The sequence below is a fragment of the Ranitomeya imitator genome, chromosome 3 (genome assembly GCF_032444005.1).
Source record: "Ranitomeya imitator isolate aRanImi1 chromosome 3, aRanImi1.pri, whole genome shotgun sequence".
NCBI classification, from domain to species: Eukaryota; Metazoa; Chordata; class Amphibia; order Anura; family Dendrobatidae; genus Ranitomeya; species Ranitomeya imitator.
The window spans coordinates 380,801,631-380,820,397 of NC_091284.1; the positions used below are offsets into that span (position 1 = coordinate 380,801,631).

General features: G+C 46.2%; 1 long non-coding RNA gene and 5 other non-coding genes across 7 annotated transcripts; all 6 read left to right on the forward strand.

Annotated features, from left to right (window-relative positions):
• The first annotated feature begins 11,360 nt into the window (after positions 1-11,360).
• On the forward strand, positions 11,361-18,221 carry LOC138670003 (uncharacterized). 2 transcript variants are annotated; one of them, XR_011319279.1, is made up of 7 exons: positions 11,361-11,517; positions 12,345-12,381; positions 13,220-13,268; positions 14,742-14,773; positions 15,811-15,839; positions 16,510-16,546; positions 17,903-18,221. It is a non-coding gene; the product is annotated as an uncharacterized lncRNA (long non-coding RNA). The 2 variants fall into 2 exon arrangements; XR_011319278.1 differs by lacking the exon at positions 15,811-15,839 and having other exon boundaries at positions 11,362-11,517.
• Positions 11,545-11,681, forward strand: LOC138673240 (small nucleolar RNA SNORA16B/SNORA16A family). Its single transcript, XR_011319895.1, has one exon. It is a non-coding gene; the product is annotated as a small nucleolar RNA SNORA16B/SNORA16A family (small nucleolar RNA).
• Positions 12,999-13,131, forward strand: LOC138673253 (small nucleolar RNA SNORA44). Its single transcript, XR_011319907.1, has one exon. It is a non-coding gene; the product is annotated as a small nucleolar RNA SNORA44 (small nucleolar RNA).
• LOC138673270 (small nucleolar RNA SNORD99) lies at positions 14,310-14,380 on the forward strand. The gene has a single exon (XR_011319923.1). It is a non-coding gene; the product is annotated as a small nucleolar RNA SNORD99 (small nucleolar RNA).
• On the forward strand, positions 16,363-16,433 carry LOC138673266 (small nucleolar RNA SNORD65). Its single transcript, XR_011319920.1, has one exon. It is a non-coding gene; the product is annotated as a small nucleolar RNA SNORD65 (small nucleolar RNA).
• On the forward strand, positions 16,599-16,669 carry LOC138673247 (small nucleolar RNA SNORD49). Its single transcript, XR_011319902.1, has one exon. It is a non-coding gene; the product is annotated as a small nucleolar RNA SNORD49 (small nucleolar RNA).
• Positions 18,222-18,767: the final 546 nt, after the last annotated feature.

Sequence of the window (18,767 nt, forward strand, 5' to 3'; positions counted from 1 at the left end):
TATTCGGTCAGGGGTGACCGACGCTGCTTAAAGGGGTCCTCTGGAGTTCTGTCTCACATTCTGCCCCTGTGTCTCGCATCATGCTCCCGTCTCACATGCTGTCCCCCTGTCTCACATCCTGCCCCGTCTCACATTCTGCTGACTGTCACAAATTCTGCCCGTGTCTCTCAGCCTGCCCCGTCACAAATTCTGCCCATGTCTCACATCCTGCCACCTGTCACACATTCTGCCCCCTTGTGTAGTTTCCATACCTGCCCCCTGTGTCTCACATTCTGTCCTGTCACACATTCTGTCCCCCTGTGTTGTTTTCATTCCTGCCCCGTTGTTTTCACTCATGCCCCCTGTGGTGTTTCTATTCCTGCCCCCAGTGTTTTCATTCCCGCCCCCTGTGGTGTTTCCATTCCTGCCCCCCTGTGGTGTTTTCATTCCTGCCCCCTGTGATGTTTTCATTCCTGCCCCCTGTGGTGTTTTCATTCCTGCCCCCTGTGGTGTTTTCATTCCTGCCCCCAGTGTTTCCATTCCTGCCCCCAGTGTTTCCATTCCTGCCCCGTGTTTTTCATTCCTGCCCCCCTGATTTAATTCATGCCCCCTGTGTTCTGTTGTTTCCTGCCCCTGTGTCCCCCATCCTTCCCTCCTGTCTTTATCATGCCCCGGGCTTGCCGCATTCAGTAAAAAAAAAACAAAAACACCTTACCTCGCCGCTGTCCAGCGCCGACATCCATCCCTGGCATTTCAGCGCGGACTCGCCGGCGAATGACGATGACGTCATACGCCGGCAATGTGCGCGCTGACGTCAGCTGCCAGCCTTCGATTGGCTGGCGACTTTAACTGTTGCCTTGTGGGCCCGCAAGGCGACAGAGAACACTGAACCTGCGTCTCAGACGCAGGTTCAGTGTACTGTCAGAAGCCTGCCGCTGGGGCCCGGGCCCGATGGGAAGATGAGAAGAGGCCCGATGCGGGCCCCCTCTGCCCACCGGGCCCCATAGCCCAGTCAGGGCAGTAATGCCCTGATGGCAGCTGTGGGGGTCTGGTACACGTGTCCCTGCAGCAAAAGTATCACTGTAGCTAAAGTATCAAGAAGCTGCAGTTATTTCAATGGCAGTTAGTCACGGCAGGAGTCAGGACCCCACACTATGTATCTGTCTCTTTTGGGTATGTCTGCTGAGTAAGCACTTTTGGATCTAGCCTTTCTATTTACCCTCTTACTCCTTGACCATGTTTACATATGCCCTTACAGTGTTTGCTCCACTAAAGGTACCTTCACACTGAACAACTTTCCAACGAGAACGACATCGATCCGTGACGTTGCAGCGTCCTGGATAGCGATCTCGTTGTGTTTGACACGCAGCAGCGATCTGGATCCCGCTGTGCCATCGCTGGTCGTAGCTGAAAGTCCGGAACTTTATTTGGTCGTCAGGTCGGCGTGATTCGTCATGTTTGACAGCAAAAGCAACGATGCCTGCAATGGTTTTCAATGGAACGAACAACCAGTGAGAACGATAAGTACGTCACTGGATCGCTCCTGCATCGCTCAGCTGTTGCCGGTGTTTGACGTCTACTAGCGACCTAAACAGCGACGCTGCAGCGATCGGCTCGTTGTCTATATCGCTGCAGCGTCGCTTAATGTGACGGTACCTTTAGCCTCACTTCGCTATCCCCAATCCCCAGCACCAAATAATCATCTTCCCTTCTCTCTTACCTCCCCACCTGACCTCCTCTGCTGACATGCTTTTCAACCTCAAATCTGTCCTAATAAAACATAAAACAAGCCACCCACTCTCCTTCTCCCACCTGCTCTTCCTTTCTCTGCTTCTCCTCACTGCTGGCAACATATCTCTCAATCCTGGACCCCCACAGCTCATACCTCCCATTACTACCCCCTCCTACCGCTCCCTACCTAATGTGAACTACCGCAATCTTTCCAACGTAAAACCCCTGCCCCTGATGCCCACCCCCCTGCTCCCTCTCTCTGGAGCACTCTGGAATGCCAGCCCAATCTGCAATAAGCTTCATGTGATTCATTCTTTCTTGCAATCTTGCCTTCCTCGGCCTCACAGAAACATGGCTAACACCCTCTGACACCGCCTCCCCTGCTGCGCTGTGTTACAACGGCATCCAATTCACCCATACTCGTTCGCCCCGGCAACAGACACGGTGGAGGAGTGGGTCTTCTCCCCCCCCCCTCCCGCAGAAACCTCGCACACCTAGTCACCAACACGCTCTCTGACTCTGTTCTACCACTGGCATCCATATCCTCACTCCATGACACAGATAGTGCCGCTGCTTTCTACAATGCCACTCTCGCATCAGCTATTGATGCAATCGCCCCTCTCATTGATGGCAGAGTGCGACGTATCAACAAACAACCCTGGCACAATAACACCACTAAAAAGCTCCGGCAAGTGTCCAGGGTTGCAGAGCGGGGTTGGAAGAAAACAAATTCGCAAGACAACTTCACTGCATTCAAACAGGCAACACTTGCTTTCAAATCTGCCCTTACCTCTGCTAAATATGCCTACTTCTGTTGTGAATTCTGTGGCAGAGCTCCCTCCTGTGGTCACAAGTGGTACTTCGGCTGATTCTCTCTGTGAGCTTCCGTTGGTGGAGGAAAGTGGTACTGCGGCTTCTGAGTTTCCTTCCTCAGGTGTTGTGGTGAAGTCGTTAGGTGCTGCTCTATTTAACTCCACCTAGTGCTTTGATCCTGGCCTCCAGTCAATGTTCTAGTATTGGACCTGTTTCCTCCTGGATCGTTCCTGTGGCCTGCTGCTCTGCATAGCTAAGTTCCTCTTTGCTATTTGTTTGCTGTTTTTTTCTGTCCAGCTTGTCAATTTGTTTTTTTCTGCTTGCTGGAAGCTCTGGGACGCAGAGGGTGTACCTCCGTGCCGTTAGTTCGGTATGGAGGGTCTTTTTGCCCCCTTTGCGTGGTTTTTGTAGGGTTTTGTGTTGACCGCAAAGTTACCTTTCCTATCCTCGCTCTGTTCAGAAAGTTGGGCCTCACTTTGCTAAATCTATTTCATCTCTACGTTTGTCTTTTCATCTTAACTCACAGTCATATGTGGGGGCTGCCTTTTCCTTTGGGGTATTTCTCTGAGGCAAGGTAGGCTTATTTTCTATCTTCAGGCTAGCTAGTTTCTCAGGCCGTGCCGAGTTGCATAGGGAGCGTTAGGCGCAATCCACGGCTGCCTTTAGTGTGGTTGGAGAGGATTAGGGATTGCGGTCAACAGAGTTCCCACGTCTCAGAGCTCGTTCTTGTTTTTTGGGTTATTGCCAGGTCACTGTATGTGCGCTGACCTCTATGTCCATTGTGGTACTGAATTACCTTTCATAACAGAACTGGAGGCCCAAAGTACTAATGATTCTCAATAGAGGGAAAAAAGAAGTTCTGAGACCATTTTTTTTCTCTGCACTGTGTTTTGCCTTTTTTTTCCCCTAGACATTTGGGTGGTTCAGGACACAGGTGTAGCAATGGACATTAAAGGTCTGTCTTCATGTGTGGATCAGCTCACGGCAAGAGTACAAAGTATTCAAGACTTTGTGGTTCAGAATTCTATGTTAGAACCGAGAATTCCTATTCCTGATTTGTTTTTTGGAGATAGAACTAAATTTCTGAGTTTCAAAAATAATTGTAAACTATTTCTGGCTTTGAAACCTCGCTCCTCTGGTGACCCAGTTCAACAAGTTAGGATCGTTATTTCTTTTTTGCGTGGCGACCCTCAGGACTGGGCATTTTCTCTTGCGTCAGGAGATCCTGCATTAAGTAATATCGATGCGTTTTTCCTGGCGCTCGGATTGCTGTACGATGAGCCTAATTCTGTGGATCAGGCAGAGAAGAATTTGCTGGCTCTGTGTCAGGGTCAGGATGAAATAGAGGTATATTGTCAGAAATTTAGAAAGTGGTCCGTACTCACTCAGTGGAATGAAGGTGCGCTCGCAGCTATTTTCAGAAAAGGTCTCTCTGAAGCCCTTAAGGATGTCATGGTGGGATTTCCTATGCCTGCTGGTCTGAATGAGTCTATGTCTTTGGCCATTCAGATCAGTCGACGCTTGCGCGAGCGTAAATCTGTGCACCATTTGGCGGTATTACCTGAGCTTAAACCTGAGCCTATGCAGTGCGATAGGACTTTGACCAGAGTTGAACGGCAAGAACACAGACGTCTGAATGGGCTGTGTTTCTACTGTGGTGATTCCACTCATGCTATCTCTGATTGTCCTAAGCGCACTAAGCGGTTCGCTAGGTCTGCCACCATTGGTACGGTACAGTCAAAATTTCTTCTGTCCGTTACCTTGATCTGCTCTTTGTCATCGTATTCTGTCATGGCATTTGTGGACTCAGGCGCTGCTCTGAATTTGATGGACTTGGAGTATGCTAGGCGTTGTGGGTTTTTCTTGGAGCCCTTGCAGTGTCCTATTCCATTGAGAGGAATTGATGCTACGCCTTTGGCCAAGAATAAGCCTCAGTACTGGACCCAGCTGATCATGTGCATGGCTCCTGCACATCAGGAGGTTATTCGCTTTCTGGTGTTGCATAATCTGCATGATGTGGTCGTGTTGGGGTTGCCATGGCTACAAGTCCATAATCCAGTATTAGATTGGAAATCCATGTCTGTGTCCAGCTGGGGTTGTCAGGGGGTACATGGTGATGTCCCATTTCTGACTATTTCGTCATCCACCCCTTCTGAGGTTCCTGAGTTCTTGTCTGATTACCGGGATTTATTTGATGAGCCCAAGTCCGATACCCTACCTCCGCATAGGGATTGTGATTGTGCTATCGATTTGATTCCTGGTAGTAAATTCCCAAAAGGTCGACTGTTTAATTTGTCTGTGCCTGAGCACGCCGCTATGCGGAGTTATGTGAAGGAGTCTTTGGAGAAGGGGCATATTCGCCCGTCATCGTCGCCATTAGGAGCAGGGTTCTTTTTTGTAGCCAAGAAGGATGGTTCACTGAGACCTTGTATAGATTACCGCCTTCTAAATAAGATCACGGTTAAATTTCAGTACCCCTTGCCATTGTTATCTGATTTGTTTGCTCGGATTAAGGGGGCTAGTTGGTTCACCAAGATAGATCTTCGTGGTGCGTATAATCTTGTGCGTATTAAGCGAGGCGATGAGTGGAAAACTGCATTTAATACGCCCGAGGGCCATTTTGAGTATCTAGTAATTCCATTCGGACTTGCCAATGCTCCATCAGTGTTTCAGTCCTTTATGCATGACATCTTCCGAGAGTACCTGGATAAATTCCTGATTGTGTACTTAGATGACATTTTGATCTTCTCGGATGATTGGGAGTCTCATGTGAAGCAGGTCAGAACGGTGTTTCAGGTCCTGCGTGCTAATTCTTTGTTTGTGAAGGGATCAAAGTGTCTCTTTGGTGTTCAGAAGGTTTCATTTTTGGGGTTCATCTTTTCCCCTTCTACTATCGAGATGGACCCTGTTAAGGTCCAAGCCATCCATAATTGGACTCAGCCGACATCTTTGAAAAGTCTGCAAAAGTTCCTGGGCTTTGCTAATTTTTATCGTCGCTTCATCTGCAATTTTTCTAGTATTGCTAAACCATTGACCGATTTGACCAAGAAAGGTGCTGATGTGGTCAATTGGTCTTCTGCTGCTGTGGAAGATTTTCAAGAGTTGAAGCGTCGTTTTTCTTCTGCCCCTGTGTTGTGTCAACCAGATGTTTCGCTTCCGTTCCAGGTCGAGGTTGATGCTTCTGAGATTGGAGCAGGGGCTGTTTTGTCGCAGAGAAGTTCTGATTGCTCGGTGATGAAACCATATGCCTTCTTTTCCAGGAAGTTTTCGCCTGCTGAGCGAAATTATGATGTGGGCAATCGAGAGTTGCTGGCCATGAAGTGGGCATTCGAGGAGTGGCGTCATTGGCTTGAAGGAGCTAAGCATCGCGTGGTGGTCTTGACTGATCATAAGAACTTGACTTATCTCGAGTCCGCCAAGCGGTTGAATCCTAGACAAGCTCGTTGGTCGTTGTTTTTTGCCCGTTTTGACTTTGTGATTTCATACCTTCCGGGCTCTAAAAATGTGAAGGCGGATGCTCTGTCTAGGAGTTTTGTGCCCGACTCTCCGGGTGTATCTGAGCCGGCGGGTATCCTCAAAGAGGGAGTAATTGTGTCTGCCATCTCCCCTGATTTGCGGCGGGTGCTGCAAAAATTTCAGGCTAATAAACCTGATCGTTGCCCAGCGGAGAAACTGTTTGTCCCTGATAGGTGGACGAATAAAGTTATCTCTGAGGTTCATTGTTCGGTGTTGGCTGGTCATCCTGGAATCTTTGGTACCAGAGAGTTAGTGGCTAGATCCTTTTGGTGGCCATCTCTGTCGCGGGATGTGCGTACTTTTGTGCAGTCCTGTGGGATTTGTGCTCGGGCTAAGCCCTGCTGTTCTCGTGCCAGTGGGTTGCTTTTGCCCTTGCCGGTCCCGAAGAGGCCTTGGACACATATCTCTATGGATTTTATTTCAGATCTTCCCGTCTCTCACAAGATGTCAGTCATTTGGGTGGTCTGTGATCGCTTCTCTAAGATGGTCCATTTGGTACCCTTGTCTAAATTGCCTTCCTGCTCTGATTTGGTGCCATTGTTTTTCCAGCATGTGGTTCGTTTACATGGCATTCCAGAGAATATCGTTTCTGACAGAGGTTCCCAGTTTGTTTCGAGGTTTTGGCGAGCCTTTTGTGGTAGGATGGGCATTGACTTGTCTTTTTCCTCGGCTTTCCATCCTCAGACTAATGGCCAGACCGAACGAACCAATCAGACCTTGGAAACATATCTGAGATGCTTTGTTTCTGCTGATCAGGATGACTGGGTGTCCTTTTTGCCTTTGGCTGAGTTCGCCCTTAATAATCGGGCTAGCTCGGCTACCTTGGTTTCACCGTTTTTCTGCAACTCTGGGTTCCATCCTCGTTTCTCTTCAGGGCAGGTTGAGTCTTCGGACTGTCCTGGTGTGGATACTGTGGTGGACAGGTTGCAGCAGATTTGGACTCATGTAGTGGACAATTTGACTTTGTCCTAGGAGAAGGCTCAACGTTTCACTAATCGCAGACGCTGTGTGGGTCCCCGACTTCGGGTTGGGGACTTGGTTTGGTTATCTTCTCGTCATATTCCTATGAAGGTTTCCTCTCCTAAGTTTAAACCTCGTTTTATTGGTCCGTATAGGATTTCTGAGGTTCTTAATCCTGTGTCTTTTCGTCTGACCCTTCCAGATTCTTTTTCCATACATAACGTATTCCATAGGTCATTGTTGCGGAGATACGTGGCACCTATGGTTCCATCTGTTGATCCTCCTGCCCCGGTTTTGGTGGAGGGGGAGTTGGAGTATATTGTGGAGAAGATTTTGGATTCTCGTGTTTCAAGGCGGAAACTCCAGTATCTGGTTAAGTGGAAGGGTTATGCTCAGGAAGATAATTCCTGGGTCTTTGCCTCTGATGTCCATGCTCCCGATCTTGTTCGTGCCTTTCATATGGCTCATCCTGGTCATCCTGGGAGCTCTGGTGAGGGTTCGGTGACCCCTCCTCAAGGGGGGGGGGGTACTGTTGTGAATTCTGTGGCAGAGCTCCCTCCTGTGGTCACAAGTGGTACTTCGGCTGATTCTCTCTGTGAGCTTCCGTTGGTGGAGGAAAGTGGTACTGCGGCTTCTGAGTTTCCTTCCTCAGGTGTTGTGGTGAAGTCGTTAGGTGCTGCTCTATTTAACTCCACCTAGTGCTTTGATCCTGGCCTCCAGTCAATGTTCTAGTATTGGACCTGTTTCCTCCTGGATCGTTCCTGTGGCCTGCTGCTCTGCATAGCTAAGTTCCTCTTTGCTATTTGTTTGCTGTTTTTTTCTGTCCAGCTTGTCAATTTGTTTTTTTTCTGCTTGCTGGAAGCTCTGGGACGCAGAGGGTGTACCTCCGTGCCGTTAGTTCGGTATGGAGGGTCTTTTTGCCCCCTTTGCGTGGTTTTTGTAGGGTTTTGTGTTGACCGCAAAGTTACCTTTCCTATCCTCGCTCTGTTCAGAAAGTTGGGCCTCACTTTGCTAAATCTATTTCATCTCTACGTTTGTCTTTTCATCTTAACTCACAGTCATTATATGTGGGGGCTGCCTTTTCCTTTGGGGTATTTCTCTGAGGCAAGGTAGGCTTATTTTCTATCTTCAGGCTAGCTAGTTTCTCAGGCCGTGCCGAGTTGCATAGGGAGCGTTAGGCGCAATCCACGGCTGCCTTTAGTGTGGTTGGAGAGGATTAGGGATTGCGGTCAACAGAGTTCCCATGTCTCAGAGCTCGTTCTTGTTTTTTGGGTTATTGCCAGGTCACTGTATGTGCGCTGACCTCTATGTCCATTGTGGTACTGAATTACCTTTCATAACATACTTCACAACCCTCATCTCTTCCCTATCCTACAATCCTAAGCAGCTATTCAAAACTTTTAACTCCCTCCTCCGCAAACCACTGCCTCCTCCAACCTCCCTCGACTCTGCTGAGGACTTTGCCACACACTTTAAAAATAAGATCGACCAAACAAGGCAAGTCTTCATTGTTCAACCACCACAACCTCTTTGTATACCAGACCAATACCCAAACCCCATAACCTCCCTATCCAACATCACTGAAGGGGAGCTTAATTGTCTCCTCTCCAAATCGCACCTTACCACATGTGCGCTCGACCCCATCCCATCCCACTTTCTCCCCAACCTCACCACCACTCTTATCCCATTCCTAACCCATCTCTTCAACCTATCACTAACTTCTGGTACCTTTCCTTTTGCTTTCAAACATGCCACAATCATGCCTATCCTTAAAAAGCCAACCCTTGACCCAACCGCTATGTCCAGCTATCTCCCAATATCCCTGCTCCCATTCGCTTCCAAACTTTTGGAGTAGGACGTCCACGCTGAATTTTCCTCCCACCTCTTATCTAACTTGCTCTTTGACAATCTACAATCTGGTTTCCGCCCCCATCACTCCACTGAGACAGCCCTGACCAAAATTTACTAACGACCTACTTACAGCCAAAGCTAACAGACAATACTCTATAGTCCTCCTCCTAGACCTGTCCTCTGCTTTCCACACAGTTGACCACTACTACAAATCCTCTCCTCCTTTGGTATCAAAGACCTCGTCCTATCCTGGATCTCCTCATACCTTTCCAACCACACATTCAGCATCTCCCACACTACCTACTCATCCCACTCTCTCTGTTGGAGTCCACAAGGCTCTGTTCTAGGACCCCTACTCATCTCAATCTGTACACTTGGCCTGTGACAACTCATGAAGTCCCATGGATTCCAGTACCACCTCTATGCTGATGACACTCAGATCTACCTCTCTGGCCCAGACGCCACTGCTCTGCTGTCCAGAATCCCGGAGTTTCTATCAGCCATATCCTCCTTCTTCTCCTCTTACTTCCTCAAACTCAATGTGGACAAATCTGAACTCATCATCTTTCCTCCATCTCACAGATCTTCCTTACCTGACCTATCACAATTAACTACATCACGCTTTCCACCGTACCGGATGTCTGCTTAACCCTTGACACTGCCCTGTCCTTCAAACCGCACATCCAAACTCTTTCCACCTCCTGTCGCCTCCAGCTCAATAATATTTCCAGAATCCGTCCTTTCCTCAAAACTCAATCTATTAAAATGCTTGTGCATGCCTTCATCATCTCCCGCCTCGACTACTGCAATATCCTTTTCTGTGGCCTCCCTGCTAACACCCTTGCACCTCTCTAGTCCATCCTTAACTCTGGTGCCCGACTAATTCATCTCTCTCCTCGCTATTCCTCTGCTTCCCCCCTCTGCAAATCTCTTCACTGGCTCCCATCCCCTCAGCGTATTCAGTTCAAAGTACTAATACTGACCTATAAAGGAATCCATAACCTGTCTCCTCCATAATTGTAAAGTGCTGCGGAATATGTTGGCGCTATATAAAAATTATTATTATTATATATCTCTGAACTAATCTCCCGGTATCTTCCCTCACGTAATCTCCGGTCCTCCCAAGACCTCCTAGTCTCCTCCACACTTATTCGCTCTTCACCCAACCGCCTCTAAGACTTCTCCAGAATATCCCCCATCCTCTGGAATTCTTTGCCCCAACACGTCCAACTATCAACCACATTCGGATCCTTCAGATGGAACCTGAAAACCCACCTCTTCAGGAAAGCCTACAGCCTGCACTGACCCCACTGCCTCTTCACCACTTTACTGCCTCACCAACTCCGGAGCTGCTGCAACCCCCCAACCCGCTGTCTCTTTCCACACCATCCTATAGAATGTAAGCCTGGAAGGGCAGGGTCCTCGCCCCTCTGTATCAGTCTGTCATTGTTAGTTTGCTTACTGTAAGTGATATCTGTAATTTGTATGTAACCCCTTCTCATGTACAGCACCATGGAATCAATGATGCTATATAAATAATAATAAGAGATTTTCATATGTCCACCATGTTAGATTGCAGAATCCACCCTCCTGGGGCAATATATGCACAGAATGTCTGGCCTTTTGTTGAGCATGCAGATACATTATACCAAGGGATTGGTTTGGTGGGTGCCATTGGCTTGACGCATTAAGTAAGACTAATAAGACTGTGCACATGCTAGTTCTTATTTCTTTTATTCTATAGGGTGAGTACTATACCATACACTTGTGTATATGGCTTACCTCAGTTGAATGTTTTTGGGTACAGTAACATATCGTCCCATGATGGGGTCCGATAGGGCCAGCCTGGGAGGGCCGACGTTGAGGCGCCATTTGCGTATTGTGTAGGGTGCAACTTCCAGGGTAAGGCAGGGACACTATAGTTATTATAGCCCCTATGAATGTTTATTGGGAGCTTCCAGACAAATATTTGCGTATTCCACAGATTTATTTGCTTTTTTTCATCCACTTTTAGGTGTTTTTAGAGGTTTAAAATAATATTGATGCTTTACCACTCTTCTCTAAAAGGAATTTAACCATACCCAGAAATCGCCAGTAAAACCCACTAAGGGGGTAGGCCGAAACATCAGAAAGAGGTTTCTTGAAGCGTCTTCTGCTCCAAAGATGGCAGAAAAACCGTGTGCCCCAAGAGTCTAACATTGTCATTCCAACACTGGTGGGATTCTGCAAAGCCCAGTGCTGGTGCCACATGTCCGAAGTGATGGCTCTGCCCCTGCAGGCTGTTAACAATCTGATAATCGACCTTGTAAGGGCAGAGCCGTCACGTCAGCCATTTACTCCTTGTGGGACCACGAGACATCAATCACCACGAGGACAATGTACAAGGATTTGACCGCGAATTTTACCTAGAACTACACATCCCATGAATCTTTGCGCTTTCTGTACTATATCCCATCAAGCATTGCGGTTTTAATCTCTACCAATCAGAGGGTTCGGTATGGCAGCAGCCAGAGCCCTATAAAAGGCTGACGCACGGTCTCCTCGCCCTCTTTCTGCCGTGCGGTCTGGTGTGATGGCTGGTGGTCGTCGCTGGTGTTACCGGCCACACATGCGCCATGGAGCTCCCCATCCCGCAGTCTCCACACAGCTTTACATGGAGGTGACCAGGTGAGGATTAGCGGGCTCCTTCAGCGTACAGGCCCTGATCGAAGCTGCGGTAGAACTTCACGTGTCTAACGCGGTCAAACAGAGGCCGACATGAATGTTTCCTTCCGACGGTCGCTGCTCTGGCTTCTGTGCCGGTGATGGCAACATTATGGGGGAATACAGCTGTGAGTGCTCAGTACGCGGTACCGGCCATACAGGCGCAGTACCGGGGAGCGGTACCGTTGTGTGCTCTATGGCGGGAAATGCAAGTGTTGTTTTTTCTCTATTGTCCTGTCGGGCTATAGTAATGGCGGCTGCCCCCTCCCCAGTCCAGCTTGCATGTGAGGCGAGAACTGACTCCTGCACTTCCTCCATAGAGCCGTATGAGGGCGCCAGTGTTCTCTGCTGTGTAGCGATCCAGTTACTGATGCTTGTAGTGCACCATGCCACCTTACAGCCCATTGATGGCATCATTAGATAGTGCTGCCTGGTACTGAGATGAGAACTAAATGTGGTATTTTATGCATTGGGCTTTGGGTACCTACAGCTCTCTACACTAAAGGTGCGGGGGTTATTGATTGCACTATAATGCTCTGGTTAGTGATTGTGGTGTCCTCTAGCAGCTGACTTCTGCTTTGGGAGTGGTAACATTACAATATGTGCAGTCTGCAGATATTTCATGTAATGTCCAGTTAATTGGAATAGCCCCGGTGCCCGCTCACACTGTCGCCCCAGGAATCCAGCTGTAGACTCCTAATGTCTGCAGTATGAAGTGTTGCACAAATGTGCTTATCAGCCTGTACTTATTGTCATCTTGTACTTGGTATTTAACGCTCTTCTCTCTTTAGATGAAGTTCCCTGTGGAGATGAAGCCGTCCTTTAAAGGTAATTGTTCTTTGTCTCAATAGAATTGATCATGCTCATGGCTGTCTTTAGACTTGAATTGACATCTTGGGAGTAACCAACACTTATAAATGCCCCTAAACACTGGCGGTGGTTCCTGAGACCACCCCTACTGATGCCTTAGGCAGGGAGGAAGCCCCTGGATTGTCTGAGCAGTAGTATAGAATGATTCATGCTGGTGTCCTATACATGTACTGCTTCTGGTTTTAGTCATAGTCCACTAAACGTTAGATTAACTGTATAAAAAAGACAATGGGTCATTAACAGCACTATTTGCAGACAGCCTGTATCAGTTGCACATCACGTCTACATGGGGCAAGTGCTGATAGACCATTTTACAGGTCTTGCATGTTTTAAAATTGCTTCACCACTGTTCACTGGGTGTTTAACACGTTAAGATGGCATTCTGCAATGAGCATTCCTAGAGACTCGTCTAAAGGGGCTATGAGCACCTTGGCCCTACTGATCAGTGCTTTTAAAAGCCTTGGAAGTTCCCTGCTGACCTGAGGTCTTTAGCAAGGTTTACTACACTGGATCTGTTAAACTACAGTACTGTAGCCAGCTTAGGGCCACGTATAATTTTTGCTTTTGTTGACTTGACGCATGTTTACCGAGGGCTGCAGCTAGCATGTAGCAGCAGCTTTTCCAACGACATGCTAGATAAATGGTGGGGCTTTGACTGGTTGGGTCTTAATCTGGTGCCTGAAGCAGTCACTCTACCTACCTACAAAGCTGACCGCTAACATCACTGTTGTAACTTGATTTGAGCTTAATCTTTAACCCTTTCCAATGAGTAATCTAATCTGTCCTTTATTTTCAGGTGTGCAGCTAGAAGCATTAATACCCAGTGGTTGAAGGTCACTTGAGTGGTAAGTGCTTCTCAGATTTAGTTACTCAATAGTAATGAGCGAGCTCAGGGAAGGTTTTATCTGAGCATGCTTGTCTGCTAATGGTGTATCTTTGGAGTGCTTGAGTACAATGTCCAGGTGTTTGTTGCTGTTTGACAGCTGCAACACATGCCGGGAATGTGTATCAATAGCTGCGAGACATGCAGCCAAGGCAACTCGAACATGGTATCTGAGCATGCCAAAGATTGGTGCACAAGTGTGCATGGATTACTCCTTACCTGTTTGGTAGTTCTTGGCTACCAGATAATGTCCTGTGAACAGACGCCTCTTCTGATTAGTAGGTCTGGTACAACAACTGTTGCACCAGGCCTATAACCCAGAAGAGTAATTGGGATCCCAGCTGTAACTGCAGTATTTCTGACTATTGAAGCGGCTGCTGGACAAGGATTTTGTGAATTTGCTCACTTGTAATTTCACTATAAAATCCCTGAAATGCGTAGGTACCTGGGACCACTGATCCTCAAAATAAAGGTTCCTCTGACTGGGAGGAGGTGTGTATGGAACTGTGATCTTGTATTCACAACTAGAACTGATGGCTGTGCATTAAACTGAGTGAAGTGAATGGACTAATGGTCCCACTTGCACACCTCTGCTCTAGCCATATGGCCTTTAAGACCCCCATTAGGAGTATTGGTAGTTGTGATGAGTGAGTTTACTCCTGTTGCTCAGCATGCTTGGGTGGTCTCCCGAGTATTTGTTAATGCTCAAATTAAGTTTTAATCAAAGCAGCTGCATAATTTACAGCTGCTAAGCCAGCCTGAGTACATGTGGGAGTTGCATGGCTTCTAGGGAATCCCCACATGTATTCAGGCTGTCCAGCAGCCATAAATTGACAAACTAAATCTCGGAGCACTAACTATTACTTCTGAGACCACCAGAGTGTACTCAAGTAACGAGTATACTCACTCATAACTAGTATTGTCCCAATGGTGTGATCTAGTCAGACTTGTCACCACTTCACATATTTAACATCTATACAAAGTGGTGACATGGTGGGCATTGTCTGGTCTGTGATGACCAATTACTTTGGAGACTGTTGGATGACTCCTGCGGATATGGGACTGAGGCCGGCAATGTCCAATAAGATGTTGAAGTTATGTCAACTATAATTTGAGGGTTTTCACAACTTTTGGAACCACAATCTGTAGTTCTAGGGAGATGCATGAAGGTAGTTCTCCAAGAATAGAAGTGATTACAAATGCCTTTCAATTGGCATTTTAGTGTTGACTATGTAGGTAACTGTTGTATGAATGCACATGGCTTGTTTTTATAGTTCTTAAATGGAACTGCTTCTCAGTACAAATACTGAATGGGGCCAACATGGCCATAAAGTTCAGGGCTGGTTCTTTATATACAAGTATTGAACTTATACAGTATAAAGGATGACTAATACAACTGCTTGCTGACTTTTTTTTTTTTTTTTCAACCTTTCAGGTAAACCTGATATTCAGACTTCAGAATGGATGGTGAGTTACAAAATTCTTTATGCTTTCCATTAAAAGAAATGCTATATCCAGCAGACTAATTCACAAACTTGTACATTGTATGTTTTCTTATTCTGTAACATTCAGTTTTCTTAAAGCGAACATGTCAGCAGGATTGTGCTCATAAACTAGTCAGGTTGGTGCTGTAAGGCTAAGTTCACACTTTTTTTGCTGCAGTTTCTCTGCATCAAAACCTAAGTGTTTGGCAGGAAACAAGTTGCAGCAGATAAGTTTTGGTGCATGTTTGTCACTTTTTTCCTTTTAATTCAATTAGTGAAAAATGCTGCAAGTGACATGCTATCCACAAAACCTTGCGTAGCGGTGTGTATGACACTTGTGAACTATCTTATGCTTTGCTGGCACTGTTAAAAGCCGCTGAAAATTGGCATAATACCCAGTATGAACTTTGCCTTATACTGATTACAATGATACCTGGTTGATGAAATCTGTCCTGTGGCTGTACAATCTGTATTTGCTGTTTTCAGAGATTCTCGTGCTGTGCGCATGATCACAGTAGCATCTACTGCGTTCTGATAAATGATACTGCATAAGTGCCATTTTACTACAGCGCATAATTTTTTTTCTAGCAAAATGGCACCAACAGTGCTTGCACAGTAACCTTTCAAACTTGATAGATGCTACAGCACATGTGCCTCTGCTGGCACCATTTTGAAGGTGATTTTTTTTTTTTTTTTGTTTTTTTAACCCAGCAATATTAGAGGCATAATGCTATACATGCTACTGTGCAATTGCACCATTTTGCTCAATGGAATTTTTTTTTTCTAAAGCCACCACAGTATGCAAAATAGGGTGGGTCGATCACTGAGGGACACTGATAAAGTTGTAAGCAGTGCACCACAGGCTGCCCAGAGCTCAAATCTCTAACTGAAACCTACAAATGATGATTAAACAACCACGAGACTGATTCATGAACCCAGGTATAATTTTAGTTGGTATTAACAGTGCTGACCTGACACTGTTATAGACTGCTGAAAAGTCCTACCTGTGTTTCATTTCAGATGCCCTGTTGAATGATAGCTTGGAAGAGGTAACTTACATAAAGCAAGGGGAGGGTTCTTCCTAGAAAACTGCTTACATGAAGGTGTTACCAGTGTGATTTGTAGGTCACTAATATTTCTCAACAAGGCATTGGAGTCATACAGTAGGGCCCTTTTCAGCAGTTTAAAACAAGAGCTGCAGCTAACTGTTCTCAAACTACAGCAGGAAGCTCGTGCTATATTGCTGAAATTGGGATTTCACCCTTTATATACTGGACTAAGATTTGGCAGCAAGAACCCAATGACTAGTATTTACTGTATAATCCTCAGTTTCACTTTGCCTACCTAGCCTTACTGGACAGCTCATGTGCTCCTGCAGCGGTTGGTCTTGGTGGCTAGCGTAAAAGCTCTTGAGCTGTCATTTTATTGCTGGACTCATAAAATTATCTTAATATGAGAACTATCAGTAGTCTGAGAAGTAAATTACCCATTAGGTCTAAGATCTAAATAGTAGTGATGTAATTTTCTATTGTCAGACCTACTTTGACTACTTGTGATGTGGACAACTAAGATACATGATGAAAACAAAACAATATAGCTGGAATTACCGGCAGAAACTTCTTGTTGATGACTGTTTTCTGACTGTCCTGGTTGTCTTAATATGGCATGGCATAATTACAAACCTGCCCAACTAACCTGTGATTTATTTTATTTCTCCAGGGACATTCTTTGGATGGAAGTCAGCTGTTCTGTAAAGGTGAGGTATGTTACTATCCATCTGATGAATGGGTGGGAGTGCTACAAAAGACTGATATGATGAGACTCTGGAATAGGAAGTGCCGTCAGATGCGATAACTGACGATGATTTTCCACTCTGACTTGCAGTCTTTAATCAACTCCTGCTTCTATAGGGATGTGCTTGAGGTGCAGGGCTTGGTTACTGCTATCCATCTAGTAGCCAGAGAATTCCTCACCAGCCTTGCTTAAGGAGAACATGTATACAACTATACTCGATAAAACTGTTAATCGCTGGTCTGTCACTGCAAGACCTCAAAATTACACAATGTGACTTAAATAGGTTGTCCATTACTTTTACACTGGCCGAGCAGCCCCACTGACCAGCTGTTGGTAGCAGTGGCTGCCAGTGAGAAGTGCCCACTTGCCAAGCTGACAATCTACTTGTAGTGACTGTACTTGGTGCTGCACATCTGCCTCCTATTCAAATAGGTAGATGTGTGCAGTACCCTGTGGCCACCACTACAAGTAAAGGGCAGATGGCAAGTGAGCACTTCTAGCCAATCTGACATTCGTGACCTATTCTGAAGATAGGTCAATGTAAGTCAAGAACCTCATAATATCTAGAGGTTCCTTAAAATGACTGACTGTACACTTAAAGTGGTTCTGAGTTTCTGGATTCATTTAGCAAAAAGGTTTGTCCTTATCTCATGCACAGTTGGCAACTTTAGTGGAAACTGTCGGCATAAATCAGTGCACCCATCCTAGGTAACACATGCAGCATAAAGAACATCTGCTTGAGAAATCAGGTCAGAGCAGCATCCTGTCTGGCATCATGAACTTGCATTCCTCTTTAGTCAACCTGACATAAGACTTTAGCTATCGGTATGAACATCCATCTGTCAGCCTGACTGTTGCAGGGAGTACTGGTGTCTTCATGCAGCCCATGCTAGGATGGCTGCACAATGCTGGAAGTTGCCATCATTAAAATCCTGTCAAAGTGCACTGCAAATTTGCAGTTTTTTTTTTCTTTTGCTAAATAAAGGTATTTGGAAAAATGTTTAATGGGGTTCTGGTCCAGATCAGTGTGCAGGGAGAGTGGGGCTGTGCACACTGGCTGGGAGTGAGTCTCTGCAGTGCATTCAGTAAGGAATTTACAATTCTGCAGTCAGACTGCAGACTTAGGGGGTTGTGCAGTCCAAACCATTAAGAATGACATTTCTCAAATCTTTATTTTAAATGCAAATTACAGTTGATCAGTGATAAGTAGGTTGCTGATGGTCTCCCCCCCCCCCCCCCCATGATGAAATGTGAATGTTTAAACATGTCTTTAATGTCAGCTACAGAGTACTTGACGTGAATTTTTTTTCTTGTGCAGGTCTGAAACCAAAGGACAACTGAGATGGAAGCTGTTAAATTGGTCAATGATGGCCTTATAACTGATGGACAGACTGAATGAGATGCAGATAGTGGACTGAGCATCACTTTGCCTTGACATGTAATTGATTCTTGGAAATAACTGGTTAATTTTCTAAGTCTGTGTGGAAGAGCTGAGGCTCCAGAACATTTAGGTCTACACGAGGAAAGCTAAAGTAACACTAAGGATTTTTTTAAACTGAATTTCAGAAAATGTAAATTCCTCTTGCTACTGGGAGTTTCATGTATATTCACTAATAAATTTATCTTGGAGCACATAATGTCCTTGTCTTGATTCTAAACTGTGGCACTAAGCAAATTTCGGGTATAAGGAAGCAGATGTAGATTATCATTCACTTGTAAAGTGTGTGTATACCCATCCAATCTGGCTCTCTTCTGAATCTACTATGGGTTGATGGCAGTTTGTGGTGTCTAAAGCTCTTCCTGTAACTTGCTAGTTTGGGTATAAAGGCATTTAGAATCACTGTTGCCAAATGTGATGTGTATTAAAGGGAATCTGTCACCCCCAAAATCAAAGGTGAGCTAAGCCCCTGATCTATCCTGAAAGGTTAGATTATACTCACCAAGGGGTGGTCCCACTGCAGTTCTGGTCTGATGGGCATCCTGGTCCGGGGCCTCCCATCTTCTTGCAATGACATCCTCTTGTCTTCACGCTCCGGTGTACTTTGCCTGCCATGTTGAGGGAAGACCAAAGTACTGCAGTGCACAGGTGCCTGTACACTGCAGTACTTTGCTGCCCTCAACAGGGCAGGCAAAGTATGCCAGAGCCACCGCGTGAAGACAAGAGGACATCATCGTAAAATAGG